The 19,143-nt window shown below is 43.1% G+C and overlaps 1 protein-coding gene across 3 annotated transcripts in view; it reads left to right on the top strand.

The window, feature by feature from the left end:
• The window catches only part of LOC135544723 (early estrogen-induced gene 1 protein-like), a 67,202-nt gene that overhangs the window by 20,322 nt on the left and 27,737 nt on the right, over positions 1 to 19,143 (top strand). The window lies entirely within an intron of this gene.

The raw sequence follows: 19,143 nt of genomic DNA, 5'->3' as shown, positions 1-19,143 counted from the left end.
CTGACGACCAGGCGCTCGGCCCGCCACAAGGAGCCCGCTAGAATGCGATGAGCCAAGGAAAGCCCCGTCGGCCAACCCCTCCCCTAACCCGGACGACACTGGCCAATTGTGCGGCCGGTCACGACGCTGTAGTGACACCGCAACACTACGATGCAGTGCCTTCGGCCGCTGCGACACTCATCGATATTTTACTGAAAGTCTCCCTTGATAAGAGTTCAATCAAGCAACCTTTCGGTTACTGGCCTTACGCTCTAAGCACTAGGCTACCTGCCACCCCCAAGAATGGCAAAAAGTATAATTATTCAAGTGAACACAAATCCCTCCCTCTTTACTCTAGCTAGAGATATCTCAATAACAACGATATGGGTCAATTCTAAAATCAATTCAGGAAGTTAAATGAAATTGAACTACTGGCACAGTATCACAGGTCCTGTGATGATTAGATTACACAAGTGAAATAAGGTCAAACATATACTGTAGGGTTATAATGAACTTACCCTAGTATTATATTTTCTCTTTATTCCCACACTCTCTATCTCTACTTTACCTGTTGCGGTCTGTCTCTGTTTTTTCTGTATGTGTGTGTGTGTGTGTGTGTGTGTGTGTGTGTGTGTGTGTGTGTGTGTGTGTGTGTGTGTGTGTGTGTGTGTGTGTGTGTGTGTGTCCTCTTCCTTCCTAGCGCCCAGGCTGGGATCTATTGGAGTGTGTCTCTAATGAAGTAATCAATCAGCCAGCCACGTGGGTTGTTCTGCTCTGCCGTCCTGTGTGTGTGTGTGTGTGTGTGTGTGTGACTCGAGGATCACCAAAGGTTAATGAAGGGACTACTGGGAGGCAGGGAGGCTTTGAAAGGAAGTACATCAGCATCATAAAAAACACACACACAGGCATTTTCTGTAACGGCCTTCCAATTCACCCTATACGTCATAAAAAGTAGAATAGTCAGAGAATTATCCATCCTTTTCCTATGGCTATAAGTGGATTGCATCATAATCTATATGTACCCAATGTTGACTATCAAGTTCTACTTGAAGACAGCTGATCAAAGAACCATGTTGTTATTTCCATGGTGTGTTGACATTGAACAATGTCCAATATGTCTAGCATTTAATTACAGCGAGTGGGAATATGGGGTGCAGATCAGATTTCTCATGGTTTAGTTGAGTCACAGATGGCTGGTAGCCTTTGGCATGACCTTAGTTGGATAAGATTGTCATGTACCTATGTCCTGTAGTGCCCACATTGGCATTGGGCTGCAGTGCACACTGGCATAGACTGGTGTACCTTCCCTCAGTCTCTGGGTGCTCTTGTGCTTTCTCTTTTGTTTTTGACTCGCTATCTCCTCTTTCGGTTTTTCCCAAACGCTCCATCTATCTTTCCTTCCTATCTGTGCTCTCTATCTATCCATCCTTTTGTCTTCTTTGTCTCTCTTCTCTCCATCTCTCCATGTTTTGTATTAGACACAGGCTGGCTGCCTGTGGTTCTAACTGGTCTGTGTCGGATGTCATCCATTGCCGTCACTGTAACACTATATAGCACCAGAGGTTGGAGTTACAGTCCTAGCCTACATTATGCAACAGTCATGTGCTCCTAGGACCATGTCATGTTCTATCAAGGCCAGTTTGCCTGACCAACCCCTGGGAAGAGAACAAGACAACCACAACTAGGACTGTTACGGTGACCATATTACCACCATACCGGCGGTGAAATATCAATATACACACAATACCCAATAATGACAAAGCAAAAAAGTAAAAAAACATTTTTTTTGCAAATCTATTAAAAATAAGAAAACAGAAATATCTTATTTACATAAGTATTCACACCCTTTACTCAGTACTTTTTTGAAGCACCTTTGGCTGTGATTATAGCCTTGAGTCTTCTTGGATATGACGCTACAAGCTCGGCATACCTGTATTTGGGGAGTTTCTGTCATTCTTCTCTGCAGATCCTCTCAAGCTCTGTCAGATTGGATGGGGAGCGTCGCTACACAGCTATTTTCAGGTCTCTCCAGAGACGTTTAATCCACTCAAGGACATTGAGACTTGTCCCGAAGCCACTCCTGCATTGTCTTGGCTGTGTGCTCTGGAGCAGGTTTTCATCAAGGATCTTTCTGTACTTTGCTCCGTTCATCTTTCCCTCGATTCTGACTAGCCTTCCAGTCTCTGCCGCCGAAAAACAAACAGCATGAGGCTGCCACCACCATGCTTCACCGTAGGGATGGTGTTGGCCAGGTGATGAGTGGTGCCTGGTTTCCTCCAGATGTGATGCTTGGCATTCAGCCCAAAGAGTTCGATCTTGGTTTCATCAGACCAGAGAATATGGTTTCTCATCATCTGAGAGTCCTTTAGGTGCCTTTTTGGCAAACTCCAAGCGGCTGTCATATGCCTTTTACTCAGGAGTGGCATCCATCTGGCCACTCTACCATAAAGGAATGATTAAAGGCTATAAAAGGCTATAAAGGCTATATTACATTGATTTAGTATACTTTTTTAAATGTAGATGTTCCAAAGGTCTGCATCGGGGGCTTGTAGGTTATGTGTGGAAGCCAGGTGTAACGGCTTTCGTCTGGTGGAAGAGAAGCGGACCAAAATGCAGCGTGGTGGTTATTCATGTTCTTTAATAAATGAACTCGACATGAAATAACTAAACAAAACAATAAATGTGTGAAACCCTATACAGCCTATCTGGTGAACATAAACACAGAGACAGGAACAATCACCCACGAAATACTCAAAGAATATGGCTGCCTAAATATGGTTCCCAATCAGAGACAATGATAAACACCTGCCTCTGATTGAGAACCACTCCAGACAGCCATAGACTATGCTAGATACCCCCACTAAGCCACACACCCAACACCTAACAACACCCCAAGACAAAACACACCACAATAAACCCATGTCACACCCCGGCCTGACCAAATAAATAAAGACAAACACAATATACTACGACCAGGGCGTGACATCAGGAGTTGCTAAATATGTTTATGTTAATTAACAGTCAATTACCGTGAGACCGGCAGTTATTTGCTTAACAATCACCGGCTGACAAAATGTAATGTCCGCCACAGCCCTACCCACAACAACAGCCTATGACAGAATCATCCACCAATGAGGTTATAGGAAATTGTCAACATCCCATGAACTGAGAGCTTTGTACAAGTAATTTCCAAGTCTTAATCTTACCTCCACTTCATGTTAAACCCCATTTGCTTTAACCAAAAAATCCATGGCGGCTACAAAATGCAACATTACATGTGGCATTTTTACCTCGAGCAATAGCCATGGAAAAAGCGAAGGAAGGGGCGAAGGGGGTGAAGGAATAACTGTGTTCTATTAAACCTGACCAAAAAAGAAGAGTGAAACATGCCACTGATCCACTACCTGCAAGACAAGCACCGAGCACTGAGGCTCCCACCAGCAGCCAGTAAACCACTCGTCCAATCACCATACGTTTCCTGAGATTCACCGACAAGGAACGAGTCCGACATGAGGAGAAAATCAACACCATTACAGTGGGAAATGCCAAACTCACTTTACACCAGGACATGTCAGCTGGAATACGCTGAAGCGCCGAAAGGTTGACGAGGTGAAGAAACACTTCATTGACCGAGTCATCTTCAGGTGATTCAAATACCCAAACGAGTTCAGGATTCTTCACCAAGAAGCCCTGCGACACTTCAAAACTCCCAAAGAGGCAAAAAGCTTCCTGAAGAACAATCCTGGCCACTGAGAAATGGTCCAATGACTGAACGCGATTACTGTTAATGCTACTGATGGTAAGACAACATATAGTCGCCATCCAATGACCCACCCGCCCCGCTAAATGTCATTAAAGCTGTCTATTTTGTTTATTTTTTTTTATTTTGGCTGCAAGAGGGGTAGGCCTAACCTAGGCCTACCAATGTTTTAAGCCTACTTTTATTCCCCCTTTTATGTCAAGTGAGAAAATGAACCATTTAAGTCTGTTATCGTGACCATAGAACATAGGCTAATTGGCAGACAAGGTGATCAGATACTGTCGATTTATATTACGCCTGTAGCCTACTTTTTCATTTGTATTTATCATTTTCACATCACCACTGATAGCCTGTCAACTATGACACGTCTACAGACCTAAGAAGAGGCTCAGTGTGTCAATTTTATGCCTATGGTTATGACCGCCTTATCCTGTTGATATTTTATTTTAATAATAACAAACAACTTATCCTCTTAGGGATTTGCTCCCTCATTTCACTTTTATTTAGTCCAAATGATTATTGACTATGTCCTTTGGGGGATGTATTTGTAGGCTGGGCTATTGATTTTATTTCTCCCTCTCATTCGATTACCCTCTCATTCGGTTACTGTTTGATGGCGTTGACTAGTACCTTAAATCTACTGACATGGAACTGTCATGGTCTAGGTCATGCAATAAAACAGACAAAAATACAGGCATTGCGCTATTACAAGAAACACACCTCTGTGATGCTGCAGAGCTTGGGTGGGACTGGTGTATTTCTCATCTTTCAAATCTAACAGTAGAGGCACAGCCAAACATATCCATAAGCATGTTCCATTCATAATTGACAAAAACATATCTGATCCAGAGGGAAGATTTATTCTGATAACTGGGTCACTGTATGGGCAACCAATTACTATCTTAAATAATATACACCCCTAACACAGATACTCCTGCTTTCATGTCAAAAATGATAATCCTGTTCAATGAGCATTGTGTTTCCTTTGGAGTGCTGGCTGGAGATTTTAATTGTACCCTCAACTCAACTCTGAACAAATCATCTCAAGCCCCCACCACAAATCCTAAATCGGCAGGGTAGCCTAGTGGTTAGAGCGTTGGACTAGTAACCGGAAGGTTGCAAGTTCAATCCCCCGGGTTGACAAGGTACAAATCTGTTGTTCTGCCCCTGAACAGGCAGTTAACCCACTGTTCCTAGGCCGTCATTGAAAATAAGAATTTGTTCTTAACTGACTTGCCTAGTTAAATAAATAAAAATTAAAAACAAAAGATGTTGAACTGTGACTAATAGCTCATCTATGGACTATACATACTACTCCAATGTCCATGACACCTACTCATATAGATCACTATCAGGAATCAAGGTAAGACCCAGATGCAGACACATCAAATGGACAATGGTTCAATATTCCAACAGTGCAATAGCCAGGTCAAAGCAGGCAGGGGTCAGTAAACCAGGTGGGGTACCGGACGGCAAGCAGGCTCAGGGTCAGGACAGGCAGGGGTCAGTAAACCAGGTGGGGTACCGGACGGGAAGCAGGCTCAGGGTCAAAACCAGGACGGGGGAGAAAAAGAGTGCCTGGGAAAAGCAGGAGCTGATATCAAAAATGTTGGTTGACTTGACAAACAAGATGAACTGGCAACGGACAAACAGAGAACACGGGTATAAATACACAGGGGATAATGGGGAAGATGGGTGACAGCTGGAGGTGGGTGGAGACAATCACAAAGACAGGTGAAAGATCAGGGTGTGACAGATTGCATTTTATCACAAAAATGTTCATAAATTCTGCCACTTGTACAATCGTTCCCATAGCACTTTCAGATCACGCCTTTGTCAGCTTCCACTTTGACCTCTGTAAAACCATCCGGAAGTCAACACCTCCATGTTATCGAATGAATCATTCCATACATTGGTAACTGCATGGATAGACAACTACACACAAGACAACAAAGACTCCTGTTTCTCTGGCTACAATGTGGGACGCTGCCAAAGCCACACTAAGAGGTCATATAATTGCATTTGTGTCCTCTAATAAAAAATGCAATGGAAGCACACAAGATAGATCTTGAGAGGGAGGTGAAACGCTGTGAAAAAGTACATAAACAATCCCCAGACAGCACCTCCTGGCGTCAACTTAAAGCAGCCAAAGCCAAACTAAACATGGCCTACACTCGGGAGATACAAAAAGTCATCTTTACTAAACAGAAATACCATGAGTATAGCAATAGGCATAGCAGATTGCTTGCCTACCAATTAAAAAAATGAGCAGTCAGAGTGTACAATCATGGCCATCCGAACAGCAGATGACGAGGCCACATCGGATCCAAATAAGAAACATTTAACTTTTTATGATTTTTACTGCAAATGATATACTTCTGGGAGAAAACATACGGATGCAGGACTCCATTTTCTTCCGAGAGGGAATCTTGCTACCAAAACTATCAGAAACCGACCAAACAGATCTCAACTCCACCTTCAGTTCTGAGGAGGTTCTAGATGCAGTTATCTCCATGCCACCTAACAAGTCCTCAGGCTCAGACGGATTTTCCAGAGAGTTCTACAAAGGTTTTTGGCCCCAGCTTGTGGTTCATTGCCCCTAAGCTCAATTATATGAATTAATAACTTTAGTGAAGTGGTCAGCATAGCCAAAACCTTTATGATTTACAGAACCCTACTAACGTGGAGGGACTGTAAGAAATACCTTGGCATTTCCTCCCAAATACTCGCCTATACTGTAGTATGCAACCCAGACTTGCCAAAAGCCCTGAGCGATGAACTTTAATCTGTGGCATGCTCTAGGGACCAGGTCCTTTTCAGACCTGTTTCACCCGAACACAACTACAGTGAAATCCTTTCAAGAGCTTTGCAGTGAATTCAATGTGCCAAAAATCATTAAAAACATATATATCTTCAAATTAGACACGTCATTTCCTAATTTTACTTCCAAGGGGAGGTTTAGAGCTCAGCTGAGTGAACTTGAGACCCTTCTTGCTACAGCACAATCCATCAAAGGCAAAATCTTCTACAGTATATCTATAGAGTCCTTTCTGAGAAAGGAGGCTCCTCCTTTACTCCTTTGAAAATAATCTGGGAAAAGGACCTTGGTCCTATCAGTGATGAGTTATGGCGGATGTTTGCGACAGGGTGTACTGCTCCTCTACTAAGAGGAGAGAAAATACTAGATGTACAGATTGATATGAACCTGTGTCTCTATCTTCTTCATGCCCAGCAGGACTTCTTGATCCAGACAGAGACATGACTATCACATACTTTGCTAAGAAATGTATTCTCCTTCTGTGGTCTTCTAATCCTTCTCCTACATTAAAAATGTGGATTGACCAGATTGTTGACTTTCTCCCTCTTGAAAAGCTCACTTATGACCTCCGCAAGAGACAGCCCAGGTTTGATAGACTCTGGTCTCCACTACTCAACTATATTTCCATTGGACCGAGTGAATGGGGTGATTCGGGAACGTGTGTGTATATATATATACATGTTGTGTAAGGTGCTGTAAAGTAAATAAATAAAAACAGTATGGGGATGAGGTAGGTAAAAATGGGTGGGCTATTTACCGATAGACTATGTACAGCTGCAGCGATCGGTTAGCTGCTCAGATAGCAGATGTTTGAAGTGTGTATTTACATGTTGTGTAAGGTGCTGTAAAAACAAATTATTTGCTCTAAGTTGTCTAAGCTAAAGCTGGAAATAGCTAACATGATTACATTTTCTGCTGCAAAAGTGTTATTTGTTTTGTTTTATATTTTATTATATTATTTATGTCTGCCACATTTAAAACATTTTTTTTAATGTAACCTTTATTTAACTAGGCAAGTCAGTTAAGAATATTTTCTTATTTACAACAGCCTACACCGGCCAAACCCGGACGATGCTGGGCCAATTGTGTGCCGCCCTATGAGACTCCCAATCACGGCCGGTTGTGATACAGCCTGGATTCGAACCAGGGACTGTAGTGCCGCCTCTAGCACTGAGATGCAGTGTCTTAGACCGCTGTGTCATCTGTGAATGTGGAATGTGTTTTCTTTGTTGATTGAAAAACAAGAAAACTTAATTCAACTTTTAATAGTTAAAAAAAAATCTAGGTCAGTCTCAAGTTTTTTCCCCTGGTTCTGTGCTTCAGAGAATTCCGTGCCAAAAATGTGTCTACTTTGAGCAGATGTGATAGCTTCACAGTCTTGTGGCACATGCACGCTCTCTCTTTCTCTCTTTTTTTCTCTCTGTCCCCTTCTAATTTCCTCTCAGGTTCCCCTATCTTTCTTTTGTTGGGGTAGCCCAAGTCCTCTTGGGGGACGTTGGGTAAATGATGGTAAATGGGGATGAGGGAGGAGGGAAAAAGCCTGTTTTACTTCTGTCTCACTCTCTTCAGACACACACACATTCACTTCTTGTCCTCTTCCTTTCTTTTTACTCCTATGCTTTTCTTGGACACACAGACACATTCTTTTGGCAGGTGTGTGTCTGTGTGCATGAGTGTGTGTGCGCACATGCGTGTGTGTCTCGGTGTGTGAGACACCTGGTGTGTTAAGATTAGGAATGTGCTGTAGCCGTGCTGTAAGTGGTGGGCGTGGCAGTGTTTATGTAGCATGCTTTAACACTCACTCAAGCTGCGTAGCTAGCATACCTGTATAGTGTTCGTGCCGAGCCGAGTGCCCTCGTCTCAAAGGAGCACAAGAAAGGAGTTTCAGCAGACCACACCGTGACACTGCTTTTCACTTATGCGTTATTTCACTCACTTAATCTTTCCCTCCATCCACCACCATCTTTGTTCCATGCGAACAGAAAGATGCAGAATTGCAGAGCAATAAAATAATCCATACAAGTACCAGTCAAAAGTTTGGACACACTTACTCATTTAAGGGTTTTTCTTTATTATTGACTATTTTCTACATTGTAGATGTTACTGCATGACGTGTTATTTCATAGTTTTGATGTCTTCACTATTATTCTACAATGTAGAAAACAGTAAAGATAAAGATAACCATTGAATCAGTAGGTGTGTCCAATCTTCTGAGTGGTACGGTAAGTCACGGTTCTACTGTACTGTACGTACTGTGTGTATTCCAAGTTTTCTTTCAGGATAACTTTCCTGTTTTCCACATTTCTAAAATCCATGGTTCTCTTAACGATCACATTTGAAGATAATAGTGATTTCAATCTCTTCCATGACCCCCTTCTTCTCCCTACGTCACTTGAAAGGATTCCGTGGGGGTCTGTTCAGAAGGGTTTAACGTTACACATTCAAAAATATTGTGTATTCTCTGTTGTGCAGAATTGCGCATCATGTCAGCGCTATTCACTGCATTTCTTTCTGCAACGTTCTGAACGGATGTTTGGGTGATGCGTGAGCACTCTATTGGATTTTCCTGATCTGCTTCCGCCCGTTATGTTTTCATCATGTTTTTCAGTCTGGCTCTGGTTACCGTTGATGGGGTCCTGGAACTCGTCTGCATTGTTAATGAGAGACTTTGTAAACAGGTCTTTCCTCTCACTTCTTTCTTTCCCTATACTCTGTCTTTCTGCTTTCTCTCTCTGTCTCTCTCTCACACTATTGCTCTCTCTCTGTCTCTTTCTCTCTCCTAACCACATAAAAAATACTATAGTATACTATTGTGTAAATACTATAGTATTCACTGTAGTGCTTTTGTGGACTTTACTGTAGTTTGACTGCAGTATACTAACGTAGCCTGTGACACGGTTAGCCCTTGTGGCTGGGACCACGGATTGTCCAGCTTGTGACTGTCTAGATCCCCGCAGCTTCATTAAATAGTACCCGCAAAACACCAGTCTCAACGTCAACAGTAAAGAGGCGACTCCGGGATGCTGGCCTTCTAAGCAGAGTTCCTCTGTCCAGTGTCCCTGTTCTTTTGCCCATCTTAATCTTTTCTTTTTATTGGCCAGTCTGAGATATGTTTTTTTCTTTGTAACTCTGACTCCTCTTCACAGACCACTTCTCAGTTTCTATGCTTCCTGGCTGTTTTGGTCACTTTTGAATGCTGGCAGTGCTTTCACACTAGTGGTAGCATGAGACGGAGTCTACAACCCACACATGTGGCTCAGGTAGTGCAGCTCCTCCAGGATGGCACATCAATGCGAGCTGTGGCAAGAAGGTTTTCTGTGTCTGTCAGCGTAGTGTCCAGAGCATGGAGGCGCTACCAGGAGACAGGCCAGTACATCAGGAGATGTGGAGGAGGCCGTAGGAGGGCAACAACCCAGCAGCAGGACCGCTACCTCCGCATTTGTGCAAGGAGGAGCAGGAGGAGCACTGCCAGAGCCCTGCAAAATGACCTCCAGCAGGCCACAAATGTGCATGTGTCTGCTCAAACGGTCAGAAACAGACTCCATCAGGGTTGTATGAGGGCCCGACGTCCACAGGTGGGGGTTGTGCTTACAGCCCAACACCGTGCAGGACGTTTGGCATTTGCCAGAGAACACCAAGATTGGCAAATTCACCACTGGCGCACTGTGCTCTTCACAGATGAAAGCAAGTTCACACTGAGCACATGACAGACGTGACAGTCTGGAGACGCCGTAGAGAATGTTCTGCTTCCTGCAACATCCTCCAGCATGACTGGTTTGGCGGTGGGTCAGTCATGGTGTGCGGTGGCATTTTTTTGGGGGGCCGCACAGCCCTCCATGTGCTCGCCAGAGTTAGCCTGACTGCCATTAGGTACCGAGATGAGATCCTCAGACCCCTTGTGAGACCATATGCTGGTGCGGTTGGCCCTGGGTTCCTCCTAATGCAAGACAATGCTCGACCTCATGTGGCTGGAGTGTGTCAGCAGTTCTTGCAAGAGGAAGGCATTGATGCTATGGACTGGCCCGCCCGTTCCCCAGACCTGAATCCAATTGAGCACATCTGGAACATCATATCTCGCTCCATCCACCAACGCCACGTTGCACCACAGACTGTCCAGGAGTTGGCGGATGCTTTAGTCCAGGTCTGGGAGGAGATCCCTGATGAGACCTTCCGCAACCTCATCAAAAGCATTCCCAGGCGTTGTAGGGAGGTCATACAGGCACGTGGAGGCCACACACACTACTGAGCCTCATTTGACTTGTTTTAAGGACATTACATCAAAGTTGGATCAGCCTGTAGTGTGGTTTTCCACTTTAATTTTGAGTGTGACTCCAAATCCAGACCTCCATGGGTTGATAAATTTGATTTCCATTGATAATTTTTGTGTGATTTTGTTGTCAGCACATTCAACTATGTAAAGAAAAAAGTATTTAATAAGAATATTTCATTCATTCAGATCTAGGATGTTTTATTTTAGTGTTCCCTTTATTCTTTTGAGCAGTGTATATCAACCGGCACTGTCTGTTTTTCAGTAGGAGAGGGAGAGACAATGGCTGCGCAAGCAAAACTCATGCGAACACCTGACGCGATGCTATCTTTCTCTCTCATTTTTCAAAATAAAAGCCTGAAACTATGTCTAAAGACTGTTGACACCTTAAGGAAGCAATAGGAAAAGGAATCTGGTTGATATCCCTTTAAATGGAGCGAAGGCGGGCTATGGAACATGGAGCTTTCAAAATAGAAGCCACTTCCGGGTTTGATTTTCCTCAGGTTTCGCCTGCAATATCAGTTCTGTTATACTCACAGACAATATTTTGACAGTTTTCTATTATAATCTGTCAATTGTATGCATATTCTAGCATATTGGCCTGAGAAATAGGCCGTTTACGTTGGGAACGTTATTTTTCCAAACATAAAAATAGTGCCCCCTAGCTGAAAGAGGTTAAGCTCCCTTCTCCTGCTTTTGATCAGCTCCTTTTGTTGGTAGTGTTCAACTTTTACAGTGATCGGTCGGGGACCCTTGGTCTTGTCTCTCCGAGGAAAGCCACCTTGTTTACAGTCTCTATGGGAAGTTTCAAGGCAGATTGCATGAATTCTCTGATCGCGCCCTCTGGATTATTGAATGCGTCCTCAGGAATCCCGCCAAAAATGATTTTCACGCATGCTACGACTTTGTATGTCTAGTAGCGACTGATTTATCACCCTGTTTTCACTGAGTAGACAATCCATGTTGGAATCATGGATTTTTACCTTGGCTGTGAGTGCCTTGTTTTCTCTTTGGAGCTTGAGAATTTCACTCTGGCTGAACTCTGAACTCCCCTTCAGCCCTGATACCTCATCACACAACTGTTCCAGTGTTGCATGGATTCCAGCCAGAGCACTAGCCTCTACCTCAATGGTAAGTAAATCATCCGTGTCTGTAGATGAATCTGTTTTTCTTTTTTTTTGTCGGGTTAAAGTTATTTTGTGAGGTGGTCAGATCTTTCCATGAAGGAGTTGTTCCTCCATAGCGTAAAACTGTTGGTACTTGTCGATTTCCCCCAGGATCTCCATAGTGTCCAGATTGGCTCTTTACTGCAATTGGCTCTTTACTGCAATTGGCTCTTTACTGCAATTGGCTCTTTACTGCAATTGGCTCTTTACTGCAATTGGCTCTTTACTGCAATTGGCTCTTTACTGCAATTGGCTCTTTACTGCAATTGGCTCTTTACTGCAATTGGCTCTTTACTGCAATTGGCTCTTTACTGCAATTGGCTCTTTACTGCAATTGGCTCTTTACTGCAATTGGCTCTTTACTGCAATGAGTCTTTCCCACGACGACGACAGGTGTCTGTAGTGCAGCCAATACTGCAGTTTTTACTGTATTTAAAAAAGTGGAGTAGTGTTTTTGCGGACATTACTGTAGTATTTACTATAGTATTCTACAGTTATACTACAACGTTATATAGTAAGTACTACACATGATTGAGGGATACTTCAGTGTGTAGTATAGTATTCTACGGTATACAGTACTGCAATTTACTATAGAATTCTTTAGTAATCACTGTAGTATTTTTAATAAGCTGTAGTATTTTTTCATGTGGGTATCCAGATGTTCCCTGGAATCTGTCAGGGGCTTTTCCATTTATGCAACCCAGATTGGAGACAGATGTGTTCCATCTGTATTTGGGATGCATACGTGTCTGTGTGTGTTTTTGTTTGTGTGTATGTGTTCTTTGTTTCTATATGTACAATTAAACTCTAAAATAGATTGTGTTGTACATTGTGTTGTGCAGTGGATCTTTCTAGCCAACTGTAAAGTGTGTGTGTGTGTGTGTGTGTGTGTGTGTGTATTTGTTCGTCCATGTGTGGATCGCACGGTCAAGGACACATCAGCAGATCTGTGCAGTGTGTGTGTGTGTGTGTGTGTGTGTGTGTGTGTGTGTGTGTGTGTGTGTGTGTGTGTGTGTGTGTGTGTGTGTGTGTCTGATCTGTGCAGACTCCCTCTCTCCTTACTGTTAGCCTGGGATTTCTTAACTTTTCATAATTGTTTGTATTTAGTTATTTCTGTGTGTTGTAACTCAGTTATCTTTGTCAAATGTTGAATAAATATGAATATTATGTAAGAATGCAATACTTACTCATGTCACACACCGTAAATCTATTTCGGGGGTTAATATTTTTTTTACCTTGCCTTAGGTCACATGCATTTTCATTTAGCAATTATCAAATCCTATCTCAAGTTATAAGGAACACAAGGACAAAGTAGGTTTTTGGAAATACAATTTGTTTATTTCAATTAGCCTAATTAATACAAATAAATTAAATATACAGTACCAGTACAAAGCTGTCATCAAGGCAAAGGGTGGCTACTTAGAATAATATATTTTGTTTTGTTTAAAAACAAATTGGTTACTACATGATTCCATATGTGTAATTTCATACAATGTAGAAAATAGTAAAAATAAAGAAAACCCCTTGAATGAGTAGGTGTGTCCAAACTTTTGACTGGTACTGTATGTGGACCATAGTTGGTTGTACTCGGACGTACAGAAAAACAAATACAACAACATTAACACATAACACTCAACAACAGTACTTCAAGTTCAGTTGAGATTGGTTGGCTTCGATTGGTTGACTTCGATTGTGTCGGGGCACTCTCCTAACTGGACCCTCTTTCTCTTCAATGAGGCGCCATCGGACTCAGAGTCGGAGCTTCCCGAGCAATAGTCTTATCCTTCATAGGTTTTCTTCCATGGCTCTACAGTAGTCATTGTCACAGCAGTCCTTTGTCCTTAGTCATAGAATAGAATAGAATATTACTTCATTGTCCATCTCACAAAGGAAATTACACATTAGATAGTTTTAGGCAGGAGCACAGGGGCCCTGGGCTACTTACCAATATCGTCCTCTGGTCTCTTACTCTTAGAGCAGTAGTTGTCAAACGGTTGGTAAAAATCCGTTTTACCAGGAAGTCTATGGTCTCATGATTCTTCTCAAGTACCCCTTGTGGATAGGCCAAGTACCCCCAGGGGTCCTAGTACCCCTGGTTGAGAACCGCTGTCTTAGGATGTGCCCTCGCTGGCACTCTCGCTGATCTGGGACTTGCCTGGGTGAGACCCTGCTTGGCCCTCTGGTGTTCACTGGGCCTGGAGCCTCCAGGATGGCTAGAAGTGGATGATTCTACAGCTCTGCTAAGGCAGGCCTTTGGCACTACAGAGACATAGAATAGAATGGTTTAAGGACATTTATCTTTTGCCATGCTCCCAGTCCAAATTCGCACAGATACCACAAAACACACTTTTTAGCAGGAACACAGGGTCAGCTGCCCTTAGGGCATTTTAGGGGTTAAGAACTACCTTGACTACTGACTAGGCTACATACCAAGATCATCCTCAACCTCTGGTCTCTTCCTCTTAGAGGATTTTGATTTGATCCCATGTTGTTTGTGCTCCATGACCTCCAGGCTGGTTATGAAGGGAATGTTGAATCTGTCTAATTTACAATGTTACATTTTGGCTCAGTAATTCCGCTATCTCTCTTTCTGGTGTTGTGTGCTAGCTTATAACCCCTATACTCTTCCATTTCCTGAGTTGAACTACAAGGCATGGATAGCTCAAGGAGGAAGTGAAAAAGAAAGAGAAAGAGAGGAAGACAGTGAGACCGAGACAGAGAGAGACATTGATGACACGTTGCCTGTAGTCTAGACTAAACAAAAGGGGAAAGATTCTCTGACTAAAAAATCTCACTTAAATGAACAGGGAACTTGTAGCACTCTGCTGACATAGGTGGAGTAGTGAAAGTTTACATTTCCTGATTTAAAAAAAAAAGTGTGGCCTGTGAGCAAAAAGAAAGTATGGCCTTTGTATGGACATCCCGTTGTTGTCAAGTTTGGTTGTGTAGTACCAAATAGTCTTCTCCTCCTTCTTTCGTTCACTACTGTCTTTCATGACTACTGTGTGTTCCATGGTTGTCATGGCGCCATGAGGTCACCTGCTTGGGGTTTTTGTCTTGCTGGAAGATCCAAGTTTCAGCCTCCTGGCAGAGGCAACCAGGTTTTGGGCTAAAACGTCCTACTGGATAAAGTTCATGATGCCATTGTCGTTAACAAGAGCCACAGGACCAGTGGAAGCAAAATAGCTCCATAACATCAAAGATCCACCACCATATTGTATAGTAGGTATGTTTTTTCCCCAGCAGATGATGCCTCTTTTCGATGTCCAACCCACCACTGGTGTGCGTGGCCAAAGAGTTCTAATTTCATGTCACCTGACAACAGCATCAAATCAAAATCAAATCAAACTTTATTTGTCACATGCGCCGAATACAACATGTTTAGACCTTATTGTGAATTGCTTACTTATAAGCCCTTAACCAACAGTGCAGTTCAAGAAGAGTTAAACTAAAGTAAAAAAATAATCAAAAGTAACACGATAACAAGGCTATATAGAGGGGGCACCGGTACCGAGTCAGTGTGTGGGGGTACAGGTTAAAGGTCATTTGTACATGTAGATAGGGGTGAAGTGACTAACCATAGATAATAAGCAGCGGGTAGCAGCAGTGTACAAAACAAATGGGGGGGGGGGGTCAATGTAATAGTTCGGTGGCCATTTTATTAATTGTTCAGTGGTCTTATGGCTTGGGGGGGTAGAAGCTGTTAAGGAGCCTTTTGGTCCTAGACTTGGCGCTCCGGTACCGCTTGCCTTACGGTAGCAGAGAAAACAGTCTATGACTTGGGTGACTGGAGTCTCTGACAATTTTATAGGTTTCTTCTGACACTGCCTATTGTATATGTCCTGGATGGCAGGAAGCTTGTTGTACTGGGCCATACGCACTACCCTCTGTAGCGCCTTACGGTCAGATGCCGAGCAGTTGCCATACTAGGCGGTGATGCAACCAATCAGATGCTCTCGATAGTGCAGTTGTAGAACCTTTTGAAGATCTGGGGACCCATAACAAATATTTCAGTCTCTTGAGGGGGAAAAGGTTTTGTTGTATGTTTGGACCATGATAAATTGTTGATGATGTGGACACCAAGGAACTTGAAACTCTCGACCCGGTCCACCACAGCCACGTTGATGTTAACCTTTAACAGGGCACACCTGTTAATTGAAATGCATTCCAGGTGACTACTTCATGAAGCTGGTTGAGAGAATGCCAAGAGTGTACAAAGCTGTCATCAAGGCAAAGGGTGGCTACTTAGAATAACATATTTTGATTTGTTTAAAAACAAATTGGTTACTACATGATTCCATATGTGCAATTTCATAGTTTTGATGTCTTCACTATTATTATACAATGTAGAAAATAGTAAAAATAAAGAAAACCCCTTGAATGAGTAGGTGTGTCCAAACGTTTGACTGGTACTGTAGGTGGACCATAGTTGGTTGTACTCGGTCGTACAGAAAAACAAATACAACACCATCAACACTGTTCGGCTCACATTTTCCTGTCGTCCACGGTAAGCTCCTTTGTCTTGCTCACATTGAGGGAGAGGTTGTTGACCTGGCACCACACTGCCAGTCCAGGATCCAGTTGCAGAGGGAGGTGTTTAGTCCCAGGGTCCTTATCTTAGTGATGAGCTTTGTGGGCCCTATGGTGTTGAACGCTGAGCTGTAGTCAATGAACAGCATTCTCACATAGGTGTTCCTTTTGTCCAGGTGGGAAAGGGCAGTGTGGAGTGTGATTGAGTTTGCGTCATCTGTGGATCTGTTGGGACGGTATGCAAATTGGAGTGGGTCTAGGGTATCCGGGAGGATGCTGTTGATGTGAGCCATGACCAGCCCTTCAAAGCACTTCATGTCTACCAATGTGAGTGCTACAGGGCGGTAATAATTTAGGCAGGTTACCTTTGCTTCTTTGGGCACAGGGATTATGGTGGTCTGCTTGGAACATGTTTGTATTACAGACTCAGTCAGGGAGAGGTTGAAAATGTCAGTGAAGACACTTGCCAGTCGGTTCGCACATGCTTTGAATACACGTCCTGGTAATCCATCTGGCCCCGCGGCTTTGTGAACGTTGACCTGTTTAAAGGTGTTCCTCACATCGGCTACCGAGAGCATTATCACACAGTCATCCGTAACAACTTGTATGCTTCAGTGTTGCTTGCCTCGAAGCGAGCATAAAAGGCATTTAGCTCGTCTGGTAGGCTCGCAGCACTGGGCAGCTCGCGGCTGGGTTTCCCTTTGTAGTCTGTAATAGCTTTCAAGCCCTGCCACATCCGACGAGCATTAGAGCCGGAGTAGTAGGATTCAATCTTAATCCTGTATTGATGCTTTGCTTGTTTGATGGTTCGTCTGAGGGCATAGCAGGATTTCTTATAGGCGTCCGGATTAGTGTCCTGCTCCTTGAAAGCGGCAGCTCAAGCCTTTAGCTCGATGCCTGTAATCCATGGCTTCTTGTTGGGATATGTACGTACGGTCACTGTGGGGATGACGTCGTCAATGCACTTATTGATGAAGGCAATGACTGAGGTAGTGTACTCCTCAATGCCATTGGATGAATCCCGGAACAGATTCCATTCTATGCTAGCAAAACAGTCCTGTAGCATAGCAACCGCGTCATCTGACCACTTCCGTATTGAGAAAGTCACCGGTACTTCCTGCTTTAGTTTTTGCTTCTATGCAGGAATCAGGAAGATGGAATTATGGTCTGATTTGCCAAATGGAGGACGGGGGAGAGCTTTGTATGCATCTGTGTGTGGAGTAAAGGTGGTCTAGAGTTTTTTTCCTCTGGTTGCACATGTGACATGCTGGTAAAAATTTGGTAAAACTGATTTAACTTTTTGCGTCGAGCAATTCCGTATCCGGGAGCGTAATCATAGCCTCAAGCTCATTACCATAACGCAACGTTAACTATTCATGGAAATCGCAAAAGAAATGAAAGAAATATATTCACTCACAAGCTTAGCCTTTTGTTAACAACACTGTCATCTCAGATTTTCAAAATATTCTTTTCAACCATAGCTACACAAGCATTTGTGTAAGAGTATTGATAGCTAGCATAGCATTAAGCCTAGCATTCAGCAGGCAACATTTTCACAAAAACAAGAAAAGCATTCAAATAAAATCATTTACCTTTGAAGAACTTCGGATATTTTCAATGAGGAGACTCTCATTTAGATAGCAAATGTTCAGTTTTTCCAAAAAGATTATTTGTGTAGGAGAATTCGCTCCGTTTTGTTCATCACGTTTGGCTAAGAAGAACAAAAATGAAAATTCAGCCATTACAACGTCAAACTTTTTTCCAAATGAACTTCATAATATCGACATAAACATGGCAAACGTTGTTTAGAATCAATCCTCAAGGTGTTTTTCACATATCTATTCGATGATAAATCATTTGTGGCAGTTGGGTTTCTCCTGGGAAGCAAATGGAAAAATACACGCAGCTGGAGATTACGCAATAATTGCGACGGAGGACACCAAGAGAGCACCAGGTAGATGTAGTGCAAAATGGTCGATCTTCCAATGATATGCCTACAAATATGTCACAATGCTGCAGACACCTTGGGGAAACGACAGAAAGTGTAAGCTCATTCCTGGCCCATTCACAGCCATATAAGGAGACATTGGAACACAGCGCCTTCAAAATCAGGGGCACTTCCTGTTTGAAATTTCATCTTGGTTTCACCTGTAGCATCAGGTCTGTGGCACTCACAGACAATATCTTTGCAGTTTTGGAAAAGTCAGAGTGTTTTCTTTCCAGAGCTGTCAATTATATTCATAGTCGAGCATCTTTTCGTGACAAAATATATTGTTTAAAACGGGAACGTTTTTTTATCCAAAAATTAAAAGAGCGCCCCCTATATCCAAGAAGTTAAGTTTTCCTGCATTAAAGTCCCCAGCCACTAGGAGTGCCGCTTCTGCGTGACCATTTTCTTGTTTGCTTATGGCCTTATACAGCTTGTTGAGAGCGGTCTTAGTGCCAGCATCGGTCTGTGGTGGTAAATAGACGTGTACGAATAATATAGATGAGAACTTTCTTGGTATGTAATGTGGTCTACATCTTATCATAAGGTACTCTACCTCAGGCGAGCAATACCTCGAGACTTCTTTAATATTAGACATCACACACCAGCTGTTATTGACAAATCAGTTCCAATCTA

This window comes from Oncorhynchus masou, chromosome 8 (assembly GCF_036934945.1).
Source record: "Oncorhynchus masou masou isolate Uvic2021 chromosome 8, UVic_Omas_1.1, whole genome shotgun sequence".
NCBI classification, from domain to species: domain Eukaryota; kingdom Metazoa; phylum Chordata; class Actinopteri; order Salmoniformes; family Salmonidae; genus Oncorhynchus; species Oncorhynchus masou.
The sequence above is the reverse complement of the archived record's forward strand: the minus strand, read 5'-3'. Positions and strand labels throughout refer to the sequence as shown.